Raw genomic sequence first — 16,094 nt, 5'->3', positions numbered from 1 at the left:
TAGCATTGGAATAGCCCAGTCTGGAGGGTGACAAAGGCACGGACAAGGGTTTCAGCAGCAGACGAGCTGAGGCAGGGGTGGGGGTAAATTTAGAGCTCATCGGGGGAAACAATATTTCAGAGATCGAGTGATCAATCCATGGAACAGGATCCCCGGGGAGCACTGATTCATTCAAATCCAAGATAGGTTTCTTTCAGCAAATAACATCGGTCGATACAGATGAGTGTGCCAAGTGCAGGAGGCTTGGATTGAGCCCCCAGAGAGAGGGGACAGAGACTGACCCCTCACTCTCTGGGGACCTGGGGGCAGATCGAGCCCCCAGAGAGAGGGGGAACGAGGGGCTCCTCCCTCTCTCTCCGAGGGGGCAGAGACTGACCCCTCACTCTCTGGGGACCTGGGGGCAGATCGAGCCCCCAGAGAGAGGGGGAACGAGGGGCTCCTCCCTCTCTCTCCGAGGGGGCAGATCGAGCCCCCCAGAGAGAGGGGGAACGAGGGGCTCCTCCCTCTCTCTCCGAGGGGCAGAGACTGACCCCTCACTCTCTGGGGACCTGGGGTCAGATCGAGCCCCCAGAGAGAGGGGGAACGAGGGGCTCCCCCTTTCCGAGGGGCAGAGACTGACCCCTCACTCTCTGGGGACCTGGGGTCAGATCGAGCCCCCAGAGAGAGGGAACGAGGGGCTCCCCCCTCTCATTGCTCAGTTATCAGCATCCCCTTGACAGGCTCTTTCTGTTCCCAGGTTGAAGTTTACAGTAGTCAGTGAACCACTGGATGGAAGTGAGGAGGAATGTACAGAGGTGGGGTTTACATACGTCCCAATCAGACAGATACATCAAACCGGGCAAGACATCGTCGAGAAGGAATTTGACAGTAAATTATTCCAATACCCGATTAACCCCTCGATTAGATTCCAGTCTGTAACTCACTCCCGGGTATCTGTTATTCTATATATAAACCCCCCGAACCCCTCGATTAGATTCCAGTCTGTAACTCACTCCCGGGTATCTGTTATTCTATATATAAACCCCCCGAACCCCTCGATTAGATTCCAGTCTGTAACTCACTCCCGGGTATCTGTTATTCTGTATATAAACCCCCCGAACCCCTCGATAAGATTCCAGTCTGTAACTCACTCCCGGGTATCTGTTATTCTATATATAAACCCCACGAACCCCTCGATTAGATTCTAGCCTGTAACTCACTCCCGGGTATCTGTTATTCTATATATAAACCCCCCGAACCCCTCGATTAGATTCCAGTCTGTAACTCACTCCCGGGTATCTGTTATTCTATATATAAACCCCCCGAACCCCTCGATTAGATTCCAGTCTGTAACTCACTCCCGGGTATCTGTTATTCTATATATAAACCCCCCCGAACCCCTCGATTAGATTCCAGCCTGTAACTCACTCCCAGGTATCTGTTATTCTATATATAAACCCCCCCGAACCCCTCGATTAGATTCCAGCCTGTAACTCACTCCCGGGTATCTGTTATTCTAGAAATAAACCCCCCCGAACCCCTCGATTGGATTCCAGTCTGTAACTCACCCCCGGGTATCTGTTATTCTATATATAAACCCCCCGAACCCCTCGATTAGATTCCAGTCTGTAACTCACTCCCGGGTATCTGTTATTCTATATATAAACCCCCCGAACCCCTCGATTAGATTCCAGTCTGCAACTCACTCCCAGGTATCTGTTATTCTATATATAAACCCCCCCGAACCCCTCGATTAGATTCCAGCCTGTAACTCACTCCCGGGTATCCGTTATTCTATATATAAACCCCCCGATTAGATTCCAGCCTGTAACTCACTCCCGGGTATCTGTTATTCTATAGAAAACCCCCCCGAACCACACGATTAGATTCCAGTCTGTCACTCACTCCCGGGTATCTGTTATTCTATATATAAACCCCCCGAACCCCTTGATTCGATTCCAGTCTGTAACTCACTCCCGGGTATCTGTTATTCTGTATATAAACCCCCCGAACCCCTCGATTAGATTCCAGCTTGTAACTCACTCCCGGGTATCTGTTATTCGATAAAAAAAACCCCGATTAGATTCCAGTCTGTAACTCACTCCCGGGTATCTGTTATTCTATATATAACCCCCCCGAACCCCTCGATTAGATTCCAGCCTGTAACTCACTCCCAGGTATCTGTTATTCTATATATAAACCCCCCCGAACCCCTCGATTAGATTCCAGTCTGTAACTCACTCCCGGGTATCTGTTATTCTAGAAATAAACCCCCCCGAACCCCTCGATTATATCCCAGTCTGTAACTCACTCCCGGGTATCTGTTATTCTATATATAAACCCCCCGATTAGATTCCAGTCTGCAAATCACTCCCAGGTATCTGTTATTCTATATATAAACCCCTCGAACCCCTCGATTAGATTCCAGTCTGTAACTCACTCCCGGGTATCTGTTATTCGAAATATAAACCCTCCGAACCCCTCGATTAGATTCCAGTCTGTAACTCACTCCCGGGTATCTGTTATTCTATATATAAACCCCCCGAACCCCTCGATTAGATTCCAGTCTGTAACTCACTCCCGGGTATCTGTTATTCTATATATAAACCCCCCGAACCCCTCGATTGGATTCCAGTCTGTAACTCACTCCCGGGTATCTGTTATTCTATACATAAACCCCCCCGAACCCCTCGATTAGATTCCAGCCTGTAACTCACTCCCGGGTATCCGTTATTCTATATATAAACCCCCCGATTAGATTCCAGCCTGTAACTCACTCCCGGGTATCTGTTATTCTATAGAAAACCCCCCCGAACCACTCGATTAGATTCCAGTCTGTCACTCACTCCCGGGTATCTGTTATTCTATATATAAACCCCCCGAACCCCTTGATTCGATTCCAGTCTGTAACTCACTCCCGGGTATCTGTTATTCTGTATATAAACCCCCCGAACCCCTCGATTAGATTCCAGCTTGTAACTCACTCCCGGGTATCTGTTATTCTATAAAAAAACCCCCGATTAGATTCCAGTCTGTAACTCACTCCCGGGTATCTGTTATTCTATATATAAACCCCCCCGAACCCCTCGATTAGATTCCAGTCTGTAACTCACTCCCGGGTATCTGTTATTCTATAAAAAAACCCCCGATTAGATTCCAGTCTGTAACTCACTCCCGGGTATCTGTTATTCTATATATAAATCCCCCGAACCCCTCGATTAGATTCCAGTCTGTAACTCACTCCCGGGTATCTGTTATTCTATAAAAAACCCCCCGATTAGATTCCAGTCTGTAACTCACTCCCGGGTATCTGTTATTCTATATATAAACCCCCCCGAACCCCTCGATTAGATTCCAGCCTGTAACTCACTCCCAGGTATCTGTTATTCGAAATATAAACCCCCCCGAACCCCTCGATTAGATTCCAGCCTGTAACTCACTCCCGGGTATCTGTTATTCTAGAAATAAACCCCCCCGAACCCCTCGATTGGATTCCAGTCTGTAACTCACCCCCGGGTATCTGTTATTCTATATATAAACCCCCCGAACCCCTCGATTAGATTCCAGTCTGTAACTCACTCCCGGGTATCTGTTATTCTATATATAAACCCCCCGAACCCCTCGATTAGATTCCAGCCTGTAACTCACTCCCGGGTATCCGTTATTCTATATATAAACCCCCCGAACCCCTCGATTAGATTCCAGTCTGTAACTCACTCCCGGGTGTCTGTTATTCTATATATAAACCCCCCTGAACCCCTCGATTAGATTCCAGTCTGTAACTCACTCCCGAGTATCTGATATTCTATATGTAAACCCCCCGAACCCCTCGATTAGATTCCAGTCTGTAACTCACTCCAGGGTATCTGTTATTCTATATATAAACCCCCCCGAACCCCTCGATTAGATTCCAGTCTGTAACTCACTCCCGGGTATCTGTTATTCTATATATAAACCCCCCGAACCCCTCGATTAGATTCCAGTCTGTAACTCACTCCCGGGTATCTGTTATTCTATATATAAACCCCCCGAACACCTCGATTAGATTCCAGCCTGTAACTCACTCCCGGGTATCTGTTATTCTATATATAAACCCCCCGAACCGCTCGATTCGATTCCAGTCTGTAACTCACTCCCGGGTATCTGTTATTCTATATATAAACCCCCCCCGAACCCCTCGATTAGATTCCAGTCTGTAACTCACTCCCGGGTATCTGTTATTCTGTATATAAACCCCCCGAACCCCTCGATTAGATTCCAGTCTGTAACTCACTCCCGGGTATCTGTTATTCTATATATAAACCCCCCGAACCCCTCGATTAGATTCCAGTCTGTAACTCACTCCCGGGTATCTGTTATTCTATATATAAACCCCCCGAACCCCTCGATTAGATTCCAGTCTGTAACTCACTCCCGGGTATCTGTTATTCTATATATAAACCCCCCGAACCCCTCGATTAGATTCCAGTCTGTAACTCACTCCCGGGTATCTGTTATTCTATATATAAACCCCCCGAACCCCTCGATGAGATTCCAGTCTGTAACTCACTCCCGGGTATCTGTTATTCTATATATAAACCCCCGAACCCCTCGATTAGATTCCAGTCTGCAACTCACTCCCAGGTATCTGTTATTCTATATATAAACCCCCCCGAACCCCTCGATTAGATTCCAGCCTGTAACTCACTCCCGGGTATCCGTTATTCTACATATAAACACCCCGATTAGATTCCAGCCTGTAACTCACTCCCGGGTATCTGTTATTCTATAGAAAACCCCCCAGAACCACTCGATTAGATTCCAGTCTGTCACTCACTCCCGGGTATCTGTTATTCTATATATGAACCCCCCGAACCCCTTGATTCGATTCCAGTCTGTAACTCACTCCCGGGTATCTGTTATTCTGTATATAAACCCCCCGAACCCCTCGATTAGATTCCAGCTTGTAACTCACTCCCGGGTATCTGTTATTCTATAAAAAAAACCCAGATTAGATTCCAGTCTGTAACTCACTCCCGGGTATCTGTTATTCTATATATAAACCCCCCCGAACCCCTCGATTAGATTCCAGTCTGTAACTCACTCCCGGGTATCTGTTATTCTATAGAAAACCCCCCAGAACCACTCGATTAGATTCCAGTCTGTCACTCACTCCCGGGTATCTGTTATTCTATATATAAACCCCCCGAACCCCTTGATTCGATTCCAGTCTGTAACTCACTCCCGGGTATCTGTTATTCTGTATATAAACCCCCCGAACCCCTCGATTAGATTCCAGCTTGTAACTCACTCCCGGGTATCTGTTATTCTATAAAAAAAACCCAGATTAGATTCCAGTCTGTAACTCACTCCCGGGTATCTGTTATTCTATATATAAACCCCCCCGAACCCCTCGATTAGATTCCAGTCTGTAACTCACTCCCGGGTATCTGTTATTCTCTATATAAACCCCCCGAACCCCTCGATAAGATTCCAGCCTGTAACTCACTCCCGGGTATCCGTTATTCTATATATAAACCCCCCGATTAGATTCCAGCCTGTAACTCACTCCCGGGTATCTGTTATTCTATAGAAAACCCCCCCGAACCACTCGATTAGATTCCAGTCTGTCACTCACTCCCGGGTATCTGTTATTCTATATATAAACCCCCCGAACCCCTTGATTCGATTCCAGTCTGTAACTCACTCCCGGGTATCTGTTATTCTGTATATAAACACCCCGAACCCCTCGATTAGATTCCAGCTTGTAACTCACTCCCGGGTATCTGTTATTCTATAAAAAAAACCCCGATTAGATTCCAGTCTGTAACTCACTCCCGGGTATCTGTTATTCTATATATAACCCCCCCGAACCCCTCGATTAGATTCCAGCCTGTAACTCACTCCCAGGTATCTGTTATTCTGTATATAAACCCCCCCGAACCCCTCGATTAGATTCCAGTCTGTAACTCACTCCCGGGTATCTGTTATTCTAGAAATAAACGCCCCCGAACCCCTCGATTATATCCCAGTCTGGAACTCACTCCCGGGTATCTGTTATTCTATATATAAACCCCCCGATTAGATTCCAGTCTGCAACTCACTCCCAGGTATCTGTTATTCTATATATAAACCCCTCGAACCCCTCGATTAGATTCCAGTCTGCAACTCACTCCCGGGTATCTGTTATTCGAAATATAAACCCTCCGAACCCCTCGATTAGATTCCAGTCTGTAACTCACTCCCGGGTATCTGTTATTCTATATATAAACCCCCCGAACCCCTTGATTCGATTCCAATCTGTAACTCACTCCCGGGTATCTGTTATTCTGTATATAAACCCCCCGAACCCCTCGATTAGATTCCAGCTTGTAACTCACTCCCGGGTATCTGTTATTCGATAAAAAAAACCCCGATTAGATTCCAGTCTGTAACTCACTCCCGGGTATCTGTTATTCCATATATAAACCCCCCCGAACCCCTCGATTAGATTCCAGCCTGTAACTCACTCCGAGGTATCTGTTATTCTATATATAAACCCCCCCGAACCCCTCGATTAGATTCCAGTCTGTAACTCACTCCCGGGTATCTGTTATTCTAGAAATAAACCCCCCCGAACCCCTCGATTATATCCCAGTCTGTAACTCACTCCCGGGTATCTGTTATTCTATATATAAACCCCCCGATTAGATTCCAGTCTGCAACTCACTCCCAGGTATCTGTTATTCTATATATAAACCCCTCGAACCCCTCGATTAGATTCCAGTCTGTAACTCACTCCCGGGTATCTGTTATTCGAAATATAAACCCTCCGAACCCCTCGATTAGATTCCAGTCTGTAACTCACTCCCGGGTATCTGTTATTCTATATATAAACCCCCCGAACCCCTCGATTAGATTCCAGTCTGTAACTCACTCCCGGGTATCTGTTATTCTATATATAAACCCCCCGAACCCCTCGATTGGATTCCAGTCTGTAACTCACTCCCGGGTATCTGTTATTCTATATATAAACCCCCCCGAACCCCTCGATTAGATTCCAGCCTGTAACTCACTCCCGGGTATCCGTTATTCTATATATAAACCCCCCGATTAGATTCCAGCCTGTAACTCACTCCCGGGTATCTGTTATTCTATAGAAAACCCCCCCGAACCACTCGATTAGATTCCAGTCTGTCACTCACTCCCGGGTATCTGTTATTCTATATATAAACCCCCCGAACCCCTTGATTCGATTCCAGTCTGTAACTCACTCCCGGGTATCTGTTATTCTGTATATAAACCCCCCGAACCCCTCGATTAGATTCCAGCTTGTAACTCACTCCCGGGTATCTGTTATTCTATAAAAAACCCCCCGATTAGATTCCAGTCTGTAACTCACTCCCGGGTATCTGTTATTCTATATATAAACCCCCCCGAACCCCTCGATTAGATTCCAGTCTGTAACTCACTCCCGGGTATCTGTTATTCTATAAAAAACCCCCCGATTAGATTCCAGTCTGTAACTCACTCCCGGGTATCTGTTATTCGATATATAAACCCCCCCGAACCCCTCGATTAGATTCCAGCCTGTAACTCACTCCCAGGTATCTGTTATTCTATATATAAACCCCCCCAAACCCCTCGATTAGATTCCAGCCTGTAACTCACTCCCGGGTATCTGTTATTCGAGAAATAAACCCCCCCGAACCCCTCGATTGGATTCCAGTCTGTAACTCACTCCCGGGTATCTGTTATTCTATATATAAACCCCCCCGAACCCCTCGATTAGATTCCAGTCTGTAACTCACTCCCGGGTATCTGTTATTCTATATATAAACCCCCCGAACCCCTCAATTAGATTCCAGTCTGTAACTCACCCCCGGGTATCTGTTATTCTATATATAAACCCCCCAAACCCCTCGATTAGATTCCAGTCTGTAACTCACTCCCGGGTATCTGTTATTCTACATATAAACCCCCCGAACCCCTCGATTAGATTCCAGTCTGTAACTCACTCCCGGGTATCTGTTATTCTATATATAAACCCCCCGAACCCCTCGATTAGATTCCAGCCTGTAACTCACTCCCGGGTATCTGTTATTCTATATATAAACCCCCCCGAACCCCTCGATTAGATTCCAGTCTGTAACTCACTCCCGGGTATCTGTTATTCTATATATAAACCCCCGAACCCCTCGATTAGATTCCAGTCTGTAACTCACTCCCGGGTATCTGTTATTCTATATATAAACCCCCCGAACCCCTCGATTAGATTCCAGTCTGTAACTCACTCCCGGGTATCTGTTATTCTCCATACAAACCCCCCGAACCCCTCGATTAGATTCCAGCCTGTAACTCACCCCCGGGTATCTGTTATTCTATATATAAACCCCCCCGAACCCCTCAGTTAGATTCCAGCCTGTAACTCACTCCCGGGTATCTGTTATTCTCCATACAAACCCCCCGAACCCCTCGATTAGATTCCAGCCTGTAACTCACTCCCGGGTATCTGTTATTCTCCATACAAACCCCCCGAACCCCTCGATTCGATTCCAGCCTGTAACTCACTCCCGGGTATCTGTTATTCTATATATAAACCCCCCGAACCCCTCGATTAGATTCCAGTCTGTAACTCACTCCCGGGTGTCTGTTATTCTATATATAAACCCCCCTGAACCCCTCGATTAGATTCCAGTCTGTAACTCACTCCCGAGTATCTGATATTCTATATGTAAACCCCCCGAACCCCTCGATTAGATTCCAGTCTGTAACTCACTCCCGGGTATCTGTTATTCTATATATAAACCCCCCGAACACCTCGATTAGATTCCAGCCTGTAACTCACTCCCGGGTATCTGTTATTCTATATATAAACCCCCCGAACCGCTCGATTCGATTCCAGTCTGTAACTCACTCCCGGGTATCTGTTATTCTATATATAAACCCCCCGAACCCCTCGATTAGATTCCAGTCTGTAACTCACTCCCGGGTATCTGTTATTCTATATATAAACCCCCCGAACCCCTCGATTAGATTCCAGTCTGTAACTCACTCCCGGGTATCTGTTATTCTATATATAAACCCCCCGAACCCCTCGATGAGATTCCAGTCTGTAACTCACTCCCGGGTATCTGTTATTCTATATATAAACCCCCGAACCCCTCGATTAGATTCCAGCCTGTAACTCACTCCCGGGTATCTGTTATTCTATATATAAACCCCTCCGAACCCCTCGATTAGATTCCAGTCTGTAACTCACTCCCGGGTATCTGTTATTCTATATATAAACCCCCGAACCCCTCGATTAGATTCCAGTCTGTAACTCACTCCCGGGTATCTGTTATTCTAAATATAAACAACCCGAACCCCTCGATTAGATTCCAGTCTGTAACTCACTCCCGGGTATCTGTTATTCTATATATATACCCCCCGAACCCCTCGATTAGATTCCAGTCTGTAACTCACTCCCGGGTATCTGTTATTCTATATATAAACCCCCCCGAACCCCTCGATTAGATTCCAGTCTGTAACTCACTCCCGGGTATCTGTTATTCTATATATAAACCCCCCGAACCCCTCGATTAGATTCCAGTCTGTAACTCACTCCCGGGTATCTGTTATTCTATATATAAACCCCCCGAACCCCTCGATTAGATTCCAGTCTGTAACTCACTCCCGGGTATCTGTTATTCTTTATATAAACCCCCCGAACCCCTCGATTAGATTCCAGTCTGTAACTCACTCCCGGGTATCTGTTATTCTATATATAAACCCCCCGAACCCCTCGATTAGATTCCAGTCTGTAACTCACTCCCGGGTATCTGTTATTCTCTATATAAACCCCCCGAACCCCTCGATTCGATTCCAGCCTGTCACTCACCCCCGGGTATCTGTTATTCTATATATAAACCCCCCGAACCCCTCGATTAGATTCCAGTCTGTCACTCACTCCCGGGTATCTGTTATTCTATATATGAACCCCCCTGAACCCCTCGATTAGATTCCAGTCTGTAACTCACTCCCGAGTATCTGATATTCTATATATAAACCCCCCGAACCCCTCGATTAGATTCCAGCCTGTAACTCACTCCCGGGTATCTGTTATTCTATATATAAACCCCCCCGAACCCCTCGATTAGATTCCAGTCTGTAACTCACTCCCGGGTATCTGTTATTCTATATATAAACCCCCGAACCCCTCGATTAGATTCCAGTCTGTAACTCACTCCCGGGTATCTGTTATTCTATATATAAACAACCCGAACCCCTCGATTAGATTCCAGTCTGTAACTCACTCCCGGGTATCTGTTATTCTATATATATACCCCCCGAACCCCTCGATTCGATTCCAGTCTGTAACTCACTCCCGGGTATCTGTTATTCTATATATAAACCCCCCGATTAGATTCCAGTCTGTAACTCACTCCCAGGTATCTGTTATTCTATATATAAACCCCCTGAACCCCTCGATTAGATTCCAGCCTGTAACTCACTCCCGGGTATCTGTTATTCTATATATAAACCCCCCCGAACCCCTCGATTAGATTCCAGTCTGTAACTCACTCCCAGGTATCTGTTATTCTATATATAAACCCCCCCGAACCCCTCGATTAGATTCCAGTCTGTAACTCACTCCCGGGTATCTGTTATTCTATATATAAACCCCCCGAACCCCTCGATTAGATTCCAGTCTGTAACTCACTCCCGGGTATCTGTTATTCTATATATAAACCCCCCGAACCCCTCGATTCGATTCCAGTCTGTAACTCACTCCCGGGTATCTGTTATTCTTTATATAAACCCCCCCGAACCCCTCGATTAGATTCCAGTCTGTAACTCACTCCCGGGTATCTGTTATTCTATATATAAACCCCCCGAACCCCTCGATTAGATTCCAGTCTGTAACTCACTCCCGGGTATCTGTTATTCTATATATAAACCCCCCTGAACCCCTCGATTCGATTCCAGTCTGTAACTCACTCCCGAGTATCTGATATTCTATATATAAACCCCCCGAACCCCTAGATTAGATTCCAGTCTGTAACTCACTCCCGGGTATCTGTTATTCTATATATAAACCCCCCGAACACCTCGATTAGATTCCAGCCTGTAACTCACTCCCGGGTATCTGTTATTCTATATATAAACCCCCCGAACCCCTCGATTAGATTCCAGTCTGTAACTCACTCCCGGGTATCTGTTATTCTATATATAAACAACCCGAACCCCTCGATTAGATTCCAGTCTGTAACTCACTCCCGGGTATCTGTTATTCTATATATATACCCCCCGAACCCCTCGATTAGATTCCAGTCTGTAACTCACTCCCGGGTATCTGTTATTCTATATATAAACCCCCCCCGAACCCCTCGATTAGATTCCAGCCTGTAACTCACTCCCGGGTATCTGTTATTCTATATATAAACCCCCCCGAACCCCTCGATTAGATTCCAGTCTGTAACTCACTCCCGGGTATCTGTTATTCTATATATAAACCCCCCGAACCCCTCGATTAGATTCCAGTCTGTAACTCACTCCCGGGTATCTGTTATTCTATATTTAAACCCCCCGAACCCCTCGATTAGATTCCAGTCTGTAACTCACTCCCGGGTATCTGTTATTCTATATATAAACCCCCCGAACCCCTCGATTAGATTCCAGTCTGTAACTCACTCCCGGGTATCTGTTATTCTTTATATAAACCCCCCGAACCCCTCGATTAGATTCCAGTCTGTAACTCACTCCCGGGTATCTGTTATTCTATATATAAACCCCCCGAACCCCTCGATTAGATTCCAGTCTGTAACTCACTCCCGGGTATCTGTTATTCTATATATAAACCCCCCGAACCCCTCGATTGGATTCCAGTCTGTAACTCACTCCCGGGTATCTGTTATTCTATATATAAACCCCCCGAACCCCTCGATTGGATTCCAGTCTGTAACTCACTCCCGGGTATCTGTTATTCTATATATAAACCCCCCGAACCCCTCGATTAGATTCCAGTCTGTAACTCACTCCCGGGTATCTGTTATTCTATATATAAACAACCCGAACCCCTCGATTAGATTCCAGTCTGTAACTCACTCCCGGGTATCTGTTATTCTATATATAAACCCTCCGAACCCCTCGATTAGATTCCAGTCTGTAACTCACTCCCGGGTATCTGTTATTCTATATATAAACCCCCCGAACCCCTCGATTAGATTCCAGCCTGTGCGAACACATGCTATTCTCTCTCTCAGTATATGTAACCTGGATGCCCTTGCTCTCCCTCAGTACTGGAGGTCGGTCAGGAGACGGAGGTGATCGGGAAGATGGGGGTCTCGGTGGAGGGGGCTGTGGCCCTCCGTGCGATCTACACAGCGATGGCGGGCGCGTTGACCCTGGAGGGCAGAGGTCACCGGGCGCAGCGTGCAGGGGCATCGGGGGAGAGGTCGGGAGCCGCACCGATGTTGGTCCCCGGGGGCTCGGAGTGAGATGCCCCCCTTCCTCAGGGGGCACTATTTTTATATTAAACTCACCATTTGCCAAACCAGAGAGAGTCGGGCTTTTCCTTCAGTTCTCAAAATCATGTCCGGTTTAAATGCTCAGCCCCTCGAACAAACTGGAGGTTTCGCCGTTTCATTTAAGGGCAAGGAGATTAACTCCCGGAACATCACTGAGCTAGTCCACCTGCAGCAAAGTCTAATTGCTGTTAAGTAAGCATGGGGTGAGGTCACTCAGAGTTCAACTGCAAATCACAAACTGTTTGCACGGCTCAGGCTGCAGGTGAAAAGCACCCAGCAAGAAATGACGGACAATCTTACAACACAGGAGGCGGCCGTTCGGCCCATCCTGCCTATCCCACTCCCCCTGCTCTTTCCCCGTATCCCTGTAAATTTTTTCCCTTCGAGTATTTCTCCGATTCCCCTTTTGAAAGTTATTATTGAATCTGTTCCCACTCCCCTTTCAGGCAGTGAATTCCAGATCATCACAACTCGCTGTAAAAAAACATTCTCCTCATCTCCCCCTCTGGCTCTTTCCCCGATCACCTTAAATCCGTGTCCTCTGGTTCCCGACCCTCCTGCCCCCCTGGAAACAGTCTCTCCTTATTTACTCTCTCAAAAACCCTTCCTGATTTTGAACACCTCGATCAAATCTCCCCTTAACCTTCTCTGCTCTGAGGAGAACAATCCCAGCTTCTCCAGTCTCTCCACATCACTGAAGTCCCTCATCCCTGGTCTGGGTGATGGAACGGACGTGGGGTCAGAAGCTCATCTCGGGGTCGAACAGGACGCCGAGGTTCGCCAAAGGTCTGGTTCAGCCTCAGACAGTGGCCAAGGGGAGCCGGGGGGGAGGGAGGGAGGTCAGGGCCGGGGAGACGGGGGCGGAGGTCAGGGCCGGGGAGACGGGGGCGGAGGTCAGGGGGTGATGGGAGAACGGGACTTGGTGCGAGTTAGGATACGGGGCAGCAGAGTGATGGAGACAGACAGCGAGCTGCTGGTTTTTATATAAATTGTACTTTAATGAGAAAAAAAAGTCACGACAATTCAAAAAGGAAAAATAAATCGGGGAAAGGGGGCTGATTGGGGCACGGGGAGGGGGAGGGAGAGAGAGACTGGGGCACTGCTCCCCAGCCCCCCCTGCCAGATGGGACCGGGACGCTGCTCCCCCGCCAGACGGGACCGGGACGCTGCTCCCCCGCCCCCCCCAGCCAGACAGGACCGGGACGCTGCTCCCCACCCCCGCCAGACGGGACTGGGACGCTGTTCCCCAGCCCCCCCCCCGCCAGACGGGACCGGGACGCTGCTCCCCAGTCCCCCCGCCAGACGGGACCGGGACGCTGCTCCCCACCCCCGCCAGACAGGATCGGGACGCTGCTCCCCCGCCAGACGGGACCGGGACGCTGCTCCCCCGCCAGACGGGACCGGGACGCTGCTCCCCCGCCAGACGGGACCGGGACGCTGCTCCCCCGCCAGACGGGACCGGGACGCTGCTCCCAGGGTCCAGAACCCACGGTACTTCCCCCACACCGGACGAGGAAACCCCTCCACTCCCTCCGCCGGTTTCCGGCTGGTTTTTTTTTTAGTACAAAAAAAATTATAGCGACGGGCATCGAAATCGAACAGAATGAGGTCACTCTTAGAAAATAAACAATATTCGCTTCAACCATCGTCCCCCCGCCCCCCCCGATCACAGTGACAGGCGGTGACCCCCGCCCCCCCGATCACAGTGACAGGCGGTGACCCCCGCCCCCCCGATCACAGTGACAGGCGGTGACCCCGCCCCCCCGATCACAGGGACAGGCGGTGACCCCACCCCCCCGATCACAGGGACAGGCGGTGACCCCCGCCCCCCCGATCACAGTGACAGGCGGTGACCCCCGCCCCCCCGATCACAGGGACAGGCGGTGACCCCACCCCCCCGATCACAGTGACAGGCGGTGACCCCACCCCCCCGATCACAGTGACAGGCGGTGACCCCACCCCCCCCGATCACAGTGACAGGCGGTGACCCCCGCCCCCCCGATCACAGTGACAGGCGGTGACCCCACCCCCCCGATCACAGTGACAGGCGGTGACCCCACCCCCCCGATCACAGTGACAGGCGGTGACCCCGCCCCCCCGATCACAGTGACAGGCGGTGACCCCACCCCCCCGATCACAGGGACAGGCGGTGACCCCGCCCCCCCGATCACAGTGACAGGCGGTGACCCCACCCCCCCGATCACAGGGACAGGCGGTGACCCCCCCCCCCCCCCCCCGATCACAGGGACAGGCGGTGACCCCACCCCCCCGATCAGAGTGACAGGCGGTGACCCCGCCCCCCCGATCACAGGGACAGGCGGTGACCCCACCCCCCCCCGATCACAGGGACAGGCGGTGACCCCACCCCCCCGATCAGAGTGACAGGCGGTGACCCCACCCCCCCGATCAGAGTGACAGGCGGTGACCCCGCCCCCCCGATCACAGGGACAGGCGGTGACCCCACCCCCCCGATCAGAGTGACAGGCGGTGACCCCACCCCCCCCGATCACAGTGACAGGCGGTGACCCCGCCCCCCCGATCACAGGGACAGGCGGTGACCCCACCCCCCCGATCAGAGTGACAGGCGGTGACCCCGCCCCCCCGATCACAGGGACAGGCGGTGACCCCGCCCCCCCCGATCACAGTGACAGGCGGTGACCCCGCCCCCCCGATCACAGGGACAGGCGGTGACCCCACCCCCCCGATCAGAGTGACAGGCGGTGACCCCACCCCCCCCCCCGATCACAGTGACAGGCGGTGACCCCACCCCCCCGATCAGAGTGACAGGCGGTGACCCCACCCCCCCGATCAGAGTGACAGGCGGTGACCCCACCCCCCCCCCGATCACAGGGACAGGCGGTGACCCCACCCCCCCGATCACAGTGACAGGCGGTGACCCCGCCCCCCCGATCACAGGGACAGGCGGTGACCCCGCCCCCCCAATCACAGGGACAGGCGGTGACCCCGCCCCCCCGATCACAGGGACAGGCGGTGACCCCGCCCCCCCGATCACAGGGACAGGCGGTGACCCCACCCCCCCGATCACAGGGACAGGCGGTGACCCCGCCCCCCCCCCCCCGATCACAGGGACAGGCGGTGACCCCCGCCCCCCCGATCACAGGGACAGGCGGTGACCCCGCCCCCCCGATCACAGGGACAGGCGGTGACCCCGCCCCCCCCCCCCCCGATCACAGGGACAGGCGGTGACCCCCGCCCCCCCGATCACAGGGACAGGCGGTGACCCCACCCCCCGATCACAGGGACAGGCGGTGACCCCGCCCCCCCGATCACAGGGACAGGCGGTGACCCCGCCCCCCCGATCACAGGGACAGGCGGTGACCCCACCCCCCCGATCACAGGGACAGGCGGTGACCCCGCCCCCCCCCCCCCCGATCACAGGGACAGGCGGTGACCCCCGCCCCCCCGATCACAGGGACAGGCGGTGACCCCGCCCCCCCGATCACAGGGACAGGCGGTGACCCCGCCCCCCCCCCCCCCGATCACAGGGACAGGCGGTGACCCCCAACTCTCAGCCCGTACACGGGCCACCCCGCCAGGTACAGACAGTGAATCAACATCCCTCCCACCCCCCAAATACCCACCCTCCTCCCCCGCCATCTCCCAACAGGGGAAGGGGTGAAAAAG

General features: G+C 51.1%; 1 long non-coding RNA gene across 1 annotated transcript; it reads left to right on the top strand.

The window, feature by feature from the left end:
* Positions 1 to 739: 739 nt before the first annotated feature.
* On the top strand, positions 740 to 12,475 carry LOC137308420 (uncharacterized). The gene is made up of 2 exons (XR_010959517.1): positions 740 to 867; positions 12,220 to 12,475. It is a non-coding gene; the product is annotated as an uncharacterized lncRNA (long non-coding RNA).
* The last annotated feature ends 3,619 nt before the right edge of the window (positions 12,476 to 16,094 follow it).

Source organism: Heptranchias perlo, unplaced genomic scaffold, assembly GCF_035084215.1.
Source record: "Heptranchias perlo isolate sHepPer1 unplaced genomic scaffold, sHepPer1.hap1 HAP1_SCAFFOLD_1303, whole genome shotgun sequence".
Lineage (NCBI taxonomy): Eukaryota > Metazoa > Chordata > Chondrichthyes > Hexanchiformes > Hexanchidae > Heptranchias > Heptranchias perlo.
This window is presented reverse-complemented; position numbering and strand designations above follow the sequence as displayed.